At 40.3% G+C, this 15,978-nt stretch overlaps 1 protein-coding gene across 2 annotated transcripts in view; it reads right to left on the bottom strand.

Annotated features, from left to right (window-relative positions):
* Nucleotides 1-10,980, bottom strand: part of CLGN (calmegin) — a 45,130-nt gene extending 34,150 nt beyond the window's left edge. Inside the window, exon 1 of one of the 2 annotated variants that reach the window (XM_070769087.1) lies at nucleotides 10,824-10,980. The gene's annotated coding sequence lies outside the window, so the exon portion shown is untranslated. Of the gene's footprint in view, nucleotides 1-10,286; nucleotides 10,403-10,823 lie in introns of those variants that run through there. The other variant, XM_019977775.2, reaches the window with a different exon arrangement.
* Nucleotides 10,981-15,978: the final 4,998 nt, after the last annotated feature.

Below are 15,978 nucleotides of genomic sequence, written 5' to 3'. Positions count from 1 at the left end.
ACTGCTGTGAATGAAGTTCTTTTGCATTTATCATCTAACACATCATGTAACACTATGATGATTCAATTACATACATAACCACTTCTCCATTCAAAGGCTCCAAAACCTCTGTTCCTTATAAGATTAATTGAGATGAGTAGAAGACAAATATTACTTGACTGCCTCTTGGCAGAAATATGTCATTTACATAATTACACCCTCCTCTTTCCCATTAGCATGTTAAACATTCGGGGTTTATTCTTTGGCACCAGTGGACTTTTAAACAAGTAAATGTGAATAATGAAATAGTGTGGCAGTACTGATTAGGAGATGGTCAGTCGTTCAGATGGTCCAGGGTATAGTTATACTACCATCAACATGAGAGAGTTTCTATTTAAAAAGTATATTCTGAGAGAACTCTTAACTCCTGCAGAACATATTTATAGACCTACATGGGTCTGCCTAAGAAACACTGAATTCATGACACAGCACTCTACACCCACCAGAATGGCTATAATCAAAGAGGACAATAACAACTGAAATCCTCATACACTGCTGGCAGGAATACAAAATGAGCTTGGAAAACAGGAGGGCAATTCTTCAAAATGTTAAAAACAGAATTACCTATGATTCAGCAATTCTACTCCTCTACCCAGAAGAAATGAAAAGAGATGTCCAAACAAAACCTCGGAATATAAATGCTTAATGCAAAGAGTTGACTCATTGGAAAAGACTCTGATGCTGGGAGGGATTGGGGGCAGGAGGAGAAGGGGACGACAGAGGATGAGATGGCTGGATGGCATCACCAACTCAATGGACGTGAGTCTGAGTGAACTCCGGGAGTTGGTGATGGACAGGGAGGCCTGGTGTGCTGCGATTCATGGGGTCGCAAAGAGTTGGACACTACTGAGTGACTGAACTGAACTGAATGATAATGATAGCCAAATAATGATGGTTGTTAATGCCAAAAAAGTGTAAACAACCCCAAAGTTCATCAACAGATGAATGGATAAACAAAATGTGGAATATTCAAACTGGAAGATTATCTAACAATGTAACAGAATGGAGTACTGAAGTGTTACAAGATAGATGAATCTCAAAAACATTATGCTCAGTGAAAGAAGTCAGTCATAAAAAGTCATGTATTGTATGACCCCATTTAAATAAGCAACCCATAGAATCAGAAAATAGATTAGTAACTGCCTAAGGAAAGGAGTCAGAAGAAAGGGTTAATTGCTACAAGGTTTCTTTTGAGGGTAAGGAAAGTGTTCTAAAATTGGAATATGGTAATGGTTGTGTAACTCTAAATACGTTAAAACTCACTGAACTGTACTCATTAAACAGGTCAAGTTGTAGGTATCTAAATAATACATCAATAAAGTTGTGTTTTAAAAAAAGAAACACCAGACTACAAAAAGCATTCTTCCATCTGGTTAGCTCAAATAACCCTTCTTAATAAGAGCAAAACTCAACATGAATGTATGGGCCAGTTAGCTTTACTTTCTTCTAAACGCCACTGACTACAACTTTAAAGTCCATTTTGAAAATGCATCTTTAAAAATAATAATATGAACATTCTATATGAAAAGATGTATTAATATCACCATTTTTATGGAAAAGAATACAAAAATGATGCATACTACTCACAGTTTAACTGTAAGAGTGTAACCTCTCTAGTCATAAAAAAGGAACTGAGATAGAAAGCAAATGTAAAGGGATCGATTTGAACTCAGTAACAGGAAGGTACAGATTTTTAAAATTTTCATTTACTGGCACAGAAATGAGTACAGTTGCAAGCTGCTTATCAATTGTTAATAACCCTAAAAGCTTCATTGCTCTAAAAATTAAAGAGCTTTCCATGGCTTATACAGTGTAGTAAAAAGGTGTTCTTCTTGACACTATCATAACATTTGAGTAAATAGAAATGCATAAAATGAATAACAGCAGAAATAATGAACACTAATATCATTTTAGCCCCATAGCGTCTCCTTCAAAATGAATGCACACTTTAGTTTAATAATTAATTTGCTGAAACCATTTAGGTTATTACAGAGTATTGAGCAGAGTTCCCTGTGCTATACACTAGATCCTTATTGGCTACCTATTTTAAATATAAATAGTATCTACTATTTGTTTTCTATATTACAGTTCTTCCTAACTTTCCTTCAGAAACAGCTGCCAAAGCTTCAGGAAAAAATTTAAAAAACCCTTTATCTGGAAAGTTTGTTTCTTCTCTAAAGTTCTATGACTATAATCATTAATTTGCATAAAAGAACTAGCTAATTTAATCTCTGTAGCCCAGGACATCACTATGAAAGGCATTATTACTCCCAATCTACAAACTGAAAACTCGATTAAAAACCTGATCAAATTCTCGTAACTGGAAATGTGAGACAAGGTGAGAATCCAAAACTTTACACTATACCATGCTACTTCTTATTTTAATCTTACCGCCACTGCATTATTATATGTTCCTTTTTCTAGCTTTGGGTTCTTCTAGTTCCTTAAGGTGTAAAGTTAGGTTGTTACTATAAGATCTTTCTTTTTTAATGTAACTGTTTACAGCCATAACTTTCCCTCTTAGCACGCTTTCACTCTATACCACAAGTTTGGGTCTGCTTTCTTTTGTTTGTTTGTTGTTTCATTTATCTCAAGATCTTTTCCAATTTCCTTGTGATTTCTTTTTTGACCCTTTGGTTGTTTAAAAGTGTATTGTTTAATTGTCACATATTTGTGGATTTTTTTCCCCTGCTTTCCCTCTGCTACTGATTTTGAGTTTCAGCACAATGCAACTGGAAAAGATACCCTGAATCTTTTCCAGTTTAAACAAACTTAAAAATTTGTTAAGATTTGTTTTGTGGCATAACATATGGTCTATCCTAGAGAATATTCTGTGTGCACTTAAGAAAAATATGTATTTTTACCAATACTCATCAGGGATATTGGTCTCTAGTCTTCTTAGTGTCTTGGTCTGCCTTTGGCATCAAGGGTAAGGCTACCCTCATAGAGTGAGTTTGAAAGTATTTCCTCCTGTTCAATTTTCTGGAAGAGTTTGAGGAAGACTGGCATTAATTTTTCTTTCTGCTATTGCTAGGTGAAGTGTTTTGTGTATATGTATTAAACTCCAACTGCTCTGTAGGGTTAGTCCTCTTCTAATTTCTTACTGAGCTATACGGTTGTCCTAAGACATACAGGATTAGTAAAGCAAGAGTTTGTTTATATGGTATAAATACAGAACTTCCAGTGCTGATGCTACCCTCTTCCCTCCTTACAAATCTATACAATATAAAAGCCCAGGGTTCTAAGCTTCCTGTGTATTCCTCACCTCATACAGGTTGTTGAAATCACAAAATATTTGTGAAGAAAGCAAGCAATGGAGAAGCAAATCCATTTGCATGTATCTTTGACCTCCTGTATGTTCTCTGCATTGCCTCTGGGCTGGTTCAATAACAAAGTAAAGTATAAGTTAACTGGCCAAGTATAATCTGGGAGAGATTTCTGACTGATCGCCACAGATGTTTTCTTTTTTTCCCAGGAGACATAACTATACTGTGTTTTTTCTAGAGTTAAGCACGACTCAGGTGAATGGAGTTAGATGAGACCCAGGAAAGCTAACGATAAGTGCTAGCCTGAGTATAAAAGCCTGGGAGCCAGGCTTGTCTCACATTTCCAGATGGCTGTGATAGTTAATTTTATGTATCTACTTGATTGAACCACAGGATACCTAGATATTTGGTCGAATATTATTTTAGGTGTGTTTGTGAGGGTGTTTTTGGATGAGATTAACATTTGAATGGTAGGCTGAGTAGAGCAGATTGCCCTTTCCCTAGGTGAGTGGCCTTATCCAATCAGTTGAAGGCCAGAATAGGACAATAAAGCTGATACTCCAGTGAGGATACATAAAATTAACTATCACAGCCATCTACTCCTTAGGACACCGGCACCAGAAATTATGTTAGGTCCCTGGGATTTTTTAATTTACTATTTGAGCATTACCTTAACTAACGCATACTGTTAACTGAAACGGGGTATATTTTTCTAAATCAGAAGGACTTAGAAACAATGAAAATATCTCAGGAAATACAGTAAAAAGTGGGGAAAGAACCATAATAGCAGAAATAATAGTTGAAAATACAACTTTCTAGTGATTTAGGCAAATAACTACAGTGTTTCAAGAATTTTGGATCTGATCCTATAAAATTCAGAAACTACTGAAGATGTGAGAGTAGTGAAGTGATCAGAGCTGAAATCCAGGATATGTAAATACTGTTTGGTTTTAGTAGTTATAGAAAGAAGAAACTAAATCTGCACTGGGCTCTTTTAAAACATAGCTACACATTAAAGTTAAAGTGGACTAAAGAGCATTATTTTCAAAATAATGGTTATATAAACATTATAATGATACATTTATTTATTGAAGATTTATAGCACTTCTACATAGTTTCAAAGTGAAGAAATTTGCAACAACAAAAAACATACAAAAATATAAGCTCACTGACAGCCAGAATTCTCATTTCTGTACTCACAGTGCTAGCCAGAGTCCCAGTGCATGATAAACAGAGACATATTTATGTTCACAGAATGAATGAATGCAAAAATGACAGGAAAAAATGTTACCGGGGAAGATAAATAGATGTTACTAAGCAACCAACTAGAATGACTTTATTGTTGCAGCAGCACTGCAACCATAAATTTGGCAAAAAGATTTCTAGGCAATTAGGGGAAGGCCAGAAATAAAATGGAGTTTCACTGTCTATAAAAGTCTACAAGATCCTTGGAGGAAAAATCCTTTTTTAGAATTTTAGAAAAATTCATGGGTTGAAACCTTATATATAGTAGATGTTTTAAACTATGGTTTTATGAGACAGAAATGGTCATGTCAGTGCTTCCAACACTGGCCCTCTGAAGTCTTTTAGAACATTGTTAAAACGTAACACAAAGTATTCCTATAGATAAAGGAGATAATAATTTAGAAACTTTGCAGTTTTATGCTCTAGTTTAATATGGGGAAATTAAACATATTATTCAACTCTATTCTACATCTATGAAGAAACACCTCGTTGTGAGGTATTTCAGAATCTTGCTACAGACATTCTGCATTTTAACAACTCAGTTCATAACTTACTAGAAAAGATAGTTAAAAAAAAAAATTAGATGAAAACAGTGTTACCACGTCATAAAAAAAAAAAAAAAAACTGGACAAATTTTCACCAAAATTAAAGGGTACTTTCGGAATTATCTGGCTATGGTGCACATAGTTCACTTTGAAGCATCACAAATAAGGTGGAGAGATAGGTAATGCTGCTGCTAAGTCGCTTCCGTTGTGTCCGACTCTGTGCAACCCCACAGACAGCAGCCTGCCAGGCTCCTCTGTCCCTGGGATTCTCCAGGCAAGAACGCTGCAGTAGGTTGATAGTGGCATCTTACATAGGCAGCCTTCTTCCCAAGAAGCTGCAAGACTCCATTTGAAATGCAGAAACTTTCTCAAAGAAGCATGCTTCAGAGTAAGTCACACCTGGGATTTATAAATTTTGTAATAGCTAATGTTTCCAGAAATTCAAGAGAGGTTATTCAGTAGATTAAAAAAAATTTCATCATTCATGAATTCATTTAACAAATACTATGGCTGTCAATTATGTGACAGGCATGATGTTAGAATAACTTACTGAACTTACAGTAATTAGCAAAACATAGGCCCCTGACTGCAAAGAGCTTATAGTATGGGATGGAAAGCAGATGTTAAACAAATAACCCAGGTATAACACGTAGTAAATTGTGACAAGTGACCGACTAGTAAGGAATTTGTAGGAGTTGGTAATCGGGGAACTAAATTTGCACGGTAGAGAAGTGTCAGAGAAAGCTTCCTTGAGAAAACTACATTCAAACTGAGGCACAAAGGTTAGAAAGGACCGATTTCCCCAGGCCATGGGCAAAGGAAGAACTGAAAAGAGAAGAGTGGAACGAGGAGAACAGGAAGTGCTGTTTGAGTACACACTATTCAGGCTTATGAATTCCAATCCTTACAGCTACTCTCTGATGAAGGTACTGGTACCCCATCCTACATAAGGAAAGCAAGACTCAAGGAAGCAACTTACTCAAGAATACAGAATGCTACTAAATAGCAAAGGTAAGACCCAAAGTTATAATAGGTATAGCTTCAAACTCTATATTCATTTCGTTAAAGCTCCAAAGTTAGAAGGTTTAACTATTTAGCTCATTAAACAGCCTATAAATTGATGCTCTAGGTCTATATATACAAGGTTAAGTATTTTTTTTAATATGTTCCATCCTTTAGACATCCATTCCAGTTTCTGTGGGCTTCATATTCTAAAAGCCATATTTTGATGTCTATCCAAACTATAATTTATACACACAAATCTAGTTAGTTGGTTAAATGGCCTTTAAAATCTTTCCAGCAAAGATTTTAAAGCAGCTTAAGGCTACAAAAAAATATAAAAACTAACAACTTCATCAGTCAGTTCAGTTGCTCAGTCGTGTCCGACTCTTTGCAACCCCATGAATCGCAGCACGCCAGGCCTCCCTGTCCATCACCATCTCCCAGAGTTCACTCAGACTCATGTCCATCGAGTCAGTGATGCCATCCAGCCATCTCGTCCTCTGTCGTCTCCTTTTCCTCCTGCCCCCAATCCCTCCCAGCATCAGAGTCTTTTCCAATGAGTCAGCTCTACGCATGAGGTGGCCAAAGTACTGGAGTTTCAGCTTTAGCATCATTCCTTCCAAAGAAATCCCAGGGCTGATCTCCTTCACAATGGACTGGTTGGATCTCCTTGCAGTCCAAGGGACTCTCAAGAGTCTTCAACACCACAGTTCAAAAGCATCAATTCTTCAGTGCTCAGCCTTCTTCACAGTTCAACTCTCACATCCATACATGACGACTGGAAAAACCATAGCCTTGACTAGACGGACCTTTGTTTCATAGTATTACTTTATATTTCTCTGACATTTTAAAATTTTACAGTGTTCACACAAATTTCAGGATATTTAAAAAGACAGTTATGAAGCTCAAGGATAAACAGTAAGGCTTACTATTGGAACTATAATTATCACATGACAGATAATGTAAATGTTTCTGGGTATCACCTTAATGAAAGCATCTAGAAAGAATGTCTTAACTGTTAGCATTTTTAACTTCCTGTGGTAGCCACAAAAATGACCCCCGCCCCAAAGATGTCCACATCTGATTCCTTGGTTCCTGTGAGTGATACCTCACACGGTAAAGGAGGCCTCTCAGATGGAACTAAGGTTGTTACCTGCTGCTGCTAAGTCGCTTCAGTCGTGTCAGACTCTGTGCGACCCCATAGACGGCAGCCCCAGGCTCCCCCGCCCCTGGGATTCGCCAGGCAAGAACACTGGAGTGGGTTGCCATTTCCTTCTCCAATGCATCAAAGTGAAAAGTGAAAGAGAAGTCACTCAGTCGTGTCTGACTCTTCGCAACCCCATGGACTGCAGCCTACCAGGCTCCTCCATCCATGGGATTTTCCAGGCAAGAGTACTGGAGTGAGGTGCCATTGCCTTCTTTGAGGTTGTTACCTAGCTGACCCTAAAATAGATTATTCTGGATATGCAGGTGGGCCCAATATAATCACACAGGCCCTTAAAAGTCAGTGAGAGAGGGCAGAAGAGATCTGAAGAGTGAGAGGGACTCCACCCACCATAGAGATCTTGAAGACAGTGGAAGGGGGGTCATGAGCCAAGGACTGTGAGTGGGCTCTAGAAGGTGAAAATCACAACCTTCAGCTGACAATCAACAAGGAAACAAGAACCTTAGTCCTACAACCAAAAGAAATTGAATTCTGTCATCAGTCTGAATGAGCAAGGAAGAAGAATCTCCCCAGAGCTTCTAATAAGGAATGATGCCTTGTCAACACCTGATGGCAGTGCAGTGAGACCTGTGTCAGACTTCTGACCTATAGAACTGTGAGAAAATAAATGTGTGGCATGAAGCTGCTAAGTTTGTGGTAACTTATGATGGCAACAATGAAAAACTACAACTTCTAGTATTCCTGTGCTTGATTCTAGCTTCTTTGAAACAGTTCTCATCAACCAAATCTTACTTGGTAAATGCAATAGCTTTTTCAGTCCTATTGCCTACTGCTCTCTCTTGACCTTGCTGACTGCTTCTTCCAAACTCTCTCCTTCCTTGATTTCCATGATGCTATTCCTGAGTCTTGATTCTCTTCATCTTCTCTGCCACCTTTATGAGCTCTTTCTCCAATCTCCTGTAAATGATGCTGTTCCTTGAGGTTCTGTCCCCAGGCCTTCTCCTTACATTTCATATACTCTTGGCTTCTACCTCTAAAGACTAACTAAAGGCTCCCAAATGTTATCCACAGCACAGAAGCCACCAGTCTTTAGTTTCTTCAAGGATATATCAAAGCCTCCATTAATTTGAGGCTCATCTTTCCACCCAAACTGGCTCTCTAATCTCAGTTCCCTTCTTCCATTAACTGCACCTCTGGTCAACCAAATCAGCCATGTGACTCTGTCACTATCTTAAGATTATTCTTCCTGATATTCTATATCATTGGTAGCTAAACCTGTTTGGGTGTTTTTGAGTGTATCTTTCTATATCCATGCCATAGCCTTAATTTAGGAATCCATGACTTTTGAAAAGCATCAGTAAAGTCCCACTTTGCTTCTTCGCTTCCAGTCTTCCCAATCTATCTGCCACCTTCTCTCCAGCATGAATTTTCTAAAGAACAAGTCTAATTGTACTACCTATTCATAAAAACGTTCAACAGTTGTCTACAGTACTCAGCATAAATTCTGCCCTTTTAAGACTCATTTCTTACTCTTGACACTCACCTATTAACACATTCATGCTTTCTATCTGCTATTGTAATGAGATGTTTCTGGTATTCAGTTTTAATGGCTGACTGAGGACTCACCAGCACGATTAAGCCTCAAAAGTACTGTTGGAAAAATCACTAAAGTTTTAGTTGTTACGTAACTTCAGCAGGTCAACTACAAAGTGATATGATAGAAAGTACACTGAGTTTGGCACCATCATACCAAGTTTCACATTCTATTACTAAAAAGGAAAGGGTTAAAACTGTTCTAAACCTTTTTTTCCCCCCATCTATCAAGTGAAAGGATTAAGCTGGATGATCTTGCTGCTGCTGCTGCTAAGTCGCTTCCGTCGTGTCAGACTCTGTGCGACCCCATAGACGGCAGCCCACCAGGCTCCACCATCCCTGGGATTCTCCAGGCAAGAACACTGGAGTGGGTTGCCATTTCCTTCTCCAATGCATGAAAGTGAAACGTGAAAGTGAAGTCGCTCAGTCGTGTCCGACTCTTCGCGACCCCATGGACTGCAGCCTACCAGGCTCCTCCGTCCATGGGATTTTCCAGGCAAGAGTACTGGAGTGGGGTGCCACTGCCTTCTCCGGGATGATCTTAAGGTCTATTAAAGTCGGCAATTCTAGCTTTCCAGTTAAGAGCACTAAAACTTATTAGGAACAAGCAATAAGGCTAATTTATAGCACTTGACAACTCACTCCAGTATTCTCGCCTAGAGAATCCCATGGACAGAGGAGCCTGACAGGCTATAGTCCATCGGGTCACAAAGAGTCTATCCAACACGACTGAAGTGACTAAGCACAGCACTGTTCAGTTTCTACGGATCCATTAACATACACCATCCATACACAATAATCAACTTGATCAACTAGATGAGGGCTATCTTCGATGGATTTACGTATAAGTTCCAAATGTGACTGGAAGATCAAACCAATTGCATGTGAAGACAAAACTGTAAACTGAAAAGAAGTCAAACAATTGCCGAAAGGAAGGTTACCTTCAGCAATTAAAAGACCCAGAGTGACGTAAAAATTTTAAAGCAAACAAAATCGCAGGGCTAGATCAAGGTTTTGATGTTTTTAAAGCATCAAAAAGTTTCCGTACAAAGTAACTTTCCTAATTCGAGAGTTCTTCCCATGGCCACTCTCGAATGATCTCCTTTCTCCCTTCTGGACGTTGTTGCCGTTTGCTTATATATCAAAAGCAAACGCCTCGGAGCCCTGTTGCTCCGGCAGGTGCTATAAATAAAATCAGCTAAAGTATCTGATCGTAAACAGCCCGTCGGCGATAATGAGTCTCGAGTCATTAGGGCTTCGTGGGATTCACCACAACGCTCTCCCTCCCTCCCCAGCGGCGCGCACCGGGCTCCAGGCGGCGCGTCGAGGGAGCGGCCGGGAGTCGCGGGCCACCAGCGCCGAGAGGTCACGTCCCTTCGCCTCTACAGAGGCGGGGAGGGCGTGAACTGAGCCTAGTTGGGTTTGACTCGCCTTTCGGTGCGAAGTAGCGGGCGGAGTGAGCAGCGCTGAAATGAGACCGGCCCCCTCTCCATCCCTCGGGAGCGCGCACCGAGGCTCGAGCGTGGAACGGGGCTGAAATGGCAACCGCTGGAGTAACGGACTCGGCTCCCCGGGGCCTCTGAACCCTCGGGGACAGGCCTCTGAACCCTCGGGGACGGGCCACCTGGCCTTCCCCGCGCCAGCCCCAGCGCCGCAGGTGGCCATGGACACAGAAGTTCCGGGGATCCCAACCGACCCCGAGGCGGGCATCACCCCGCCGCCCGCCCGGGCCGGCCTCCCTACCCCCGAGGCCTGGAGAGCCCGCCCGAGAACCCCGCTGGCCGCGTCCCCATCCCCAAACTCAGCACCCACCTCCTCACGGGTCCCTACCGGGTCCGCCCGGCGGACGCCCAAGAAAGGGGCGCAGCAGGAACCCCCGCCCTGCGGGGAAGAGCTAAGACTCGGCTTCCTCACCCCCAGCTGGAGCACAGAAGGACGCGGAAAAGTGACCTACTACTACCCACGCACCTGTCTTGCGGGCCCGTTTTCGGGAGTGGCAGCTCAGATGTCCGAGCCGCTGCCACTTGGTCCCCGCGTCTCCCCCAGCTCAATCCAGCCGCCGGCCGCGCAGCAGCGACTGCTAACCGCGCGTGCGCGTGCGGCCGCGGGCGGGGAAGAGGCGGCGGCCGCAGGCGCGTGCTGCGCGCACCTGCACCGAGGGGCTCAACCGCCGCAGAGGGACCTTCCCAACCACGCGCCGCGCGGCCCCCACCGGCCGGTTGTTGCGTGCATCCGGCTCCTCGGATGGCCTGGGAGGAACTCCTCGCTAACCATCCGAAGACCCTTCCTTTCCGCAGAGCGCCTGCTCTCTGCGAGCAGTGAGGTTCAACCTCCTAACGCACATAATTGGGCCCTGAATTTTGAGTAAATCACATTTTAACAGCGTCCAGTTAGTACCCCAGGCCTTCCCTGGGGTTCTAGACGTTCTGATGGGAGGTCATTGTGGTCAGCAGGGAGCTATTCTTCCCTGAAAGTGTATGATAGAGATATATTAAATATTAACATAATAAAGAGTACTGCATGGTTTCTTTCTGAAATGCTACTGATAAAGAATTGTTCATCTTTCGTTGTGTTTACTGCGCTCTAAACAGTTTTACATTCATTATGTTATCGAACGTCCCAACAACCCTGGTGAAAAAAACGGAAGATAATTACTTGCCTTTGGCTTTAAGTATTAATGGTGTAAATGGAGTTCAAATCTTTTCCAAAGCCTGTCATTTTAACTCACTAAAAGTTAAAATATAGCATAAACATAATAGTGAATCACAACTTTCTTTGCCCCATAGATGTTGGATCATACAGCCCTTACTTGCTTATTCTTGGTAGTAAATTTTGACTTTGATTTTGGTATTATCATGCTTTCAATTTTATTGTAATAATAAAATATTTAACTTGTGATATCTCTATTAAAGAGTCTCAGATTAAGGGAATTGATGGAGCTCCATGCATAAAATGTGATTACTGGCTAGATATAAAGATCACTGAACATTTTTCACATTGCATTCGCGATAAGGCCACTATATCTAGACTTCTGACACTGTCATCTTCTGTGTCAAAGATGGTATTTTTGGTATTTGGATGGTATTTATGGGTTTTTGAAACAACTTTTTAAGTCAACTTTATTCCAGGTACTTTTAACAGTATTATGCTCTTCTTTTCTTAGGCTTTGCAACTTCTGTTATTCAGCACAATTCTGTGACCGGTAACGAATTTGACTTGTTAGAAAAGAATTTCTGAAGGATCCACTCAAAGTTTGCAATGAAGAAGCTGAAAGCTTAAACTTTAGGAACAAGGAATCTAAGCTAAATGAGCCCTTAATCTGATCCATTGATGTAAAGATTTTTAAAAACTCCAAGATTCAGATATATGCTTAATACTTATTCTCAGTTTAGAATGTTGTTTGAGGGAGTACCTATTTATCTATTTTGTTATTTTAATAGGAATTCAGAATGAAAAGCTAAAGTGTTTCCATGTTCCTCGTACTGAGAGGCTTATCAGACACTTACTGAATATTTAGCTTCTACCTGCTAAACTATGAAAATGTTGATAATGCAAAGATCACAACTATATGAGCTCTGCTTTCAAATAGCTAATATATTTAGAAAAACAGACATATAATCTGTTGACCACCATTCTAGAAAGAGACCCAACTGAGATAAAAAGGCATTTATCTGGGGTCTGTTAGGACTCCACCCTGGAGACACAGACTCAAGAACTACCTGAATTGTGTTTTGCTGGACTACAAAATGAGGGAGGCTTATAAAGGCAAAAACTGAATGCTTAAAGTTACTTGAGTGGTTATCAAGAATTATAATTGGAGCTGGCAAGAAGTAAGGGTGCTTATTAAGTGAGGATTGGTGGGGGTCCCAAATGGTTGCATAGTTACAAGGGGAGAACTTGAGACCATAAGGTTGCAGCTGACAGGTGTTGTTTTGAATACAGCTGGTGGTGTTCTTGAGTCTGGCATAGCTCAAAGAAAGTTCAGGTTCTCAGTGGTGCAGAGACTTCTCTGAGACCTGGTCCTCATTGGCCACCCAACTCCATTTTTGTATGCCTGATCCAAGATTACTCCATTATAATTTTGTTATCAAATTAAATATCCAATAATGTATAAGTTACATAATAGAATGGACAAAATGCTGGGACAGAGTATGTTGCCATTCATTTTTCCTAAAGGAAAGTTTCATCAGAGAAGTACTAATGGACACTATGAAAGCCAAGGAAGTGGGCATTCTTGGTATCATGGTTGACATTTTCTGTCTCTACTTGTTATCAATTCAGGTAAACTGTATTACCCTAAGAAATCACTCATTTTTATCTAAGCATTCAGAAAGAAAATATCAGTAAAACAAAAATCTTTCATCTCATGATTCATTCATTACCTATGAGTAGCTACTAATATCAACACAGCATCTAAAAATATATGCTAAGGTTAGTGAGGAAAAAACAAAAACAACATAAGATGATGGTCTCCTTGGGAAAATGCCTGCACAGATTTAGCTCCCATTATTTGTTCATAATTGTTTCAATTCTGTCACCAGGTGGAAGATCCATACAGAACACAGCAAATCCCTAGATACTTTACACACTTAGATTAGAAGAGAGTGTCTCTTTCCCTTCTACCAGGAGTATACCACATTTACTATTACAACTACTATTAGTAGTACTACCATATAACCATTTACATCCACAGTATCTAAGGCAGATGATGGTGGCTATTATCAACACTTGAGAGACATTCTGGCAACAGACTTTGACTTGCCATGCCTCCAGTGTTTACAGAGCTATTCATTTAAAAGTAATGTTGAAAAAAAAATGTCTGAATGTGGCTTCTACAAACTTATCTGATATATTGAGTCAGGTGCTTAAATACATAATTTGCCTTCATATATTTGTTTGAAGACAAGTGATTTTTAAAAAGCAAAATTAGTATATTATAAAATGAATGCCCCAACCAACCAGTGAGCACTATTTGCTCTGCTATACTTCAGATAGGTGTCTAAGGTTCTCCAAATCTCCCCTTCCCCATACACTTAGACCAGAGGCTGTGGGTGGTGAACGAGGCCCTCCAAATATCTACCATTTGGGAGCAGTGGGGATGGGAATGGAACATGGGGGCATCTCTCCCGGCTACATTATCTACCATTTGGGAGCAGTGGGGATGGGAATGGAACATGGGGGCATCTCTCCCGGCTACATTAGAAACATTTTTGAGAATTGCTTTGTGCTGACCACTGAAACATTCTGTTCTGGAATCATTCCCATAAGGACAGCAGTCATTGGGTTGAGTCTTTAAGGCTGTCTTTTATCTTCCTTCTCTTTATCATAACCTCAGCATCTGCTATGCCCAGGGTATATCGGTCAGTGTTCAAATGCTTCTTTCTGAATGTCACAGCAGAGTTCCCTTGGAATCATCTGGAATCATTCAGGCTTTTCAACAACAGCCAGTGGAATGTTGGACAGTCTCCTTTAATACTGTTGGACACCTTATCTTTGACAAAGGAGGCAAGAATATACAATGGATTAAAGACAATCTCTTTAACAAGTGGTGCTGGGAAATCTGGTCAACCACTTGTAAAAGAATGAAACTAGAACACTTTCTAACACCATATACAAAAATAAACTCAAAATGGATTAAAGATCTCAACGTAAGACCAGAAACTATAAAACTCCTAGAGGAGAACATAGGCAAAACACTCTCTGACATAAATCACAGCAGGATCCTCTATGACCCACCTCCCAGAATATTGGAAATAAAAGCAAAAATAAACAAATGGGACCTAATTAAACTTAAAAGCTTCTGCACATCAAAGGAAACTATTAGCAAGGTGAAAAGTCAGCCTTCAGAATGGGAGAAAATAATAGCAAATGAAGCAGCCGACAAACAACTAATCTCAAAAATATACAAGCAACTCCTCCAGCTCAACTCCAGAAAAATAAATGACCCAATCAAAAAATGGGCCAAAGATCTAAATAGACATTTCTCCAAAGAAGACATACAGATGGCTAACAAACACATGAAAAGATGCTCAACATCACTCATTATCAGAGAAATGCAAATCAAAACCACTATGAGATACCATTTCACACCAGTCAGAATGGCTGCGATCCAAAAGTCTACAAATAATAAATGCTGGAGAGGGTGTGGAGAAAAGGGAACCCTCTTACACTGTTGGTGGGAATGCAAACTAGTACAGCCACTATGGAGAACAGTGTGGAGATTCCTTAAAAAACTGGAAATAGAACTGCCTTATGATCCAGCAATCCCACTGCTGGGCATACACACTGAGGAAACCAGAAGGGAAAGAGACACGTGTACCCCAATGTTCATCGCAGCACTGTTTATAATAGCCAGGACATGGAAGCAACCTAGATGTCCATCAGCAGATGAATGGATAAGAAAGCTGTGGTACATATACACAATGGAGTATTACTCAGCCATTAAAAAGAATACATTTGAATCAGTTCTAATGAGGTGGATGAAACTGGAGCCTATTATACAGAGTGAAGTAAGCCAGAAGGACAAACACCAATACAGTATACTAACGCATATATATGGAATTTAGAAAGATGGTAACGATAACCCTGTATACGAGACAGCAAAAGAGACACTGATGTATAGAACAGGCTTATGGACTCTGTGGGAGAGGGAGAGGGTGGCAAGATTTGGGAGAATGGCATTGAAACATGTGAAATGTCATGTATGAAACGAGATGCCAGTCCAGGTTCAATGCACAATGTTGGATGCTTGGGACTGGTGCACTGGGACGACCCAGAGGGATGGTATGGGGAGGGAGGAGGGAGGAGGGTTCAGGATGGATTTTCTTTTAAAAATTTAGAAAAAAATAAAAAGAAAAAAGAAAAAAAAAAAAAAGAAAAAGGAAAAAAAAAAATACTGTTCCAGTTTATTGTATCAACCCTTCAGGTATTTTGTGCCAATCTTGGATGGTGAACTGAGAAGTCCTAGTGGGTACCTTTACAAGGAATTGTGCCTTCTTTTTGAGAAATGCTCTACCTGGAATTAGTTGTAATTTTTCATATTAACCTGGAATATGATCTGGTAGATTTAATTTTAAAAGCTGAAAACTGAAGTCAAATTTTAAAAATACATGTCTTTTATTCT

The sequence above is a fragment of the Bos indicus genome, chromosome 17 (genome assembly GCF_029378745.1).
Source record: "Bos indicus isolate NIAB-ARS_2022 breed Sahiwal x Tharparkar chromosome 17, NIAB-ARS_B.indTharparkar_mat_pri_1.0, whole genome shotgun sequence".
In the NCBI taxonomy this organism is placed as follows: Eukaryota; Metazoa; Chordata; class Mammalia; order Artiodactyla; family Bovidae; genus Bos; species Bos indicus.
Note: the sequence above shows the minus strand (reverse complement) of the source record. Positions and strands in the feature narration are given on the sequence as shown.